This window comes from Myotis brandtii, unplaced genomic scaffold (genome assembly GCF_000412655.1).
Source record: "Myotis brandtii unplaced genomic scaffold, ASM41265v1 scaffold8670, whole genome shotgun sequence".
Taxonomy (NCBI): Eukaryota; Metazoa; Chordata; class Mammalia; order Chiroptera; family Vespertilionidae; genus Myotis; species Myotis brandtii.
In genome coordinates, this window is record NW_005371535.1 from 9682 (window position 1) to 11042 (window position 1361).

General features: G+C 48.4%; 1 protein-coding gene across 1 annotated transcript in view; it reads left to right on the top strand.

Annotated features, from left to right (window-relative positions):
- Positions 1–1361, top strand: part of LOC102251491 (tripartite motif-containing protein 5-like) — a 17965-nt gene that overhangs the window by 8416 nt on the left and 8188 nt on the right. The window lies entirely within an intron of this gene.

The following is a 1361-nucleotide window of genomic DNA, read 5'->3' on the forward strand; positions in this document are numbered from 1 at the left end:
TGGCAATCAGACATCCCTCTGGCAGCCCGGCAGCCCTCGGGGGATGTCCACTTGCCAGCGGGGAGCAGACCTAAGCTGCAGTCGGACATCCTTAGCGCTGCTGAGGAGGCAGGAGAGGCTCCCACCACCACCGCTGTACTGGCAGCCATCAGCCTGGCTTGTGGCTGAGCAGAGTTCCCCCCTGTGGGAGGACACTGACCACCAGAGGGCAGCTCCTGCATTGAGCGTCTGTCCCCTGGTGGGCAGTGTGTGTCATAGTGACCAGTCATTCCCAGTCTTTCTGCTGTTAGGGTCAGTTTGCATATTACCCTTTTACTATATAGGATAGAGGCCTGGTGCACGGGTGGGGGCTGGCTCGTTTGCCCTGAAGGGTGATCCGGATCAGGGTGGGGGTCCCACTTGGGTGCCTGGCCAGCCTGAGTGAGGAGCTGATGGCTGTTTTCAGGCTGCCTGCATCCCCTTCAGGTGGGGGTCCTTACTGGGGTTCCTGGCCAGCCTGGATGAGGGGCTGAGGGCCATTTTCAGGTGGGCCAAACCTGCAACTGAAGCTCCCAACCTCTCCTTTTTTTTCTTTTTTTTTTTTTTTATTCTGGGATTTATTTACCTGCTATAAGCTGTCACTGAGCTGAGAGCCGGGCTTTAGCTCTGAGGCCCGGCTTCAGCTCTGAGACCTCGGCTGCTGAAAGCAGGTATCTGGGGTTTGTTTAGCTTCTATAATTGAAACACTGTTGCGATCCTGCTCACTGAGGCCCGGCTGGCTGAAAGCGGGTATCTGGGGTTTGTTTAGCTTCTATAATTGCAACATTGTTGCTTAGACTGGAGCTCAGAGCTAGGCCGCGGCGGGCAGAGAACCTTGGCTTCCTCCATCGCCAGGCAACCAAGCCTCATGTTCGCTTAAGCTGCCTGGCTGCCGGCCGCCATCTTGGTTGGCAGTTAATTTGCATATAGCCCTGATTAGCCAATGGGAAGCGTAGCAGAGGTATGGTTAATTACCACGTTTGTCTATTATTAGATAGGCTGTACTAATTACAGTGCAAAAATGACTGTGGAGGAAAGATCTATTGTCTCCAAGTATATTCTGCAGGGCACTATATTTGTGACCTAGCCTAGAACTTTTTTTCAGATAGCTCTTTATTATCCAAGAGTTGTTTTTTCTTCATAAAATGAGTTGAGATTTTTCTCCTTTTTCTGACTAAACAATTGTTTTCTTAATAAGCAAATGAGAAGGATTGTTATTATTTATTCTTTAATTATTCAATAAATGTACCAGTGAAACCATCTCACTCTGGGACTTTTTTAGGGAAAGGTTTAAAATATATATATATATATTTTTTTTTACTTGTGAAATATTTTCTTAGGTA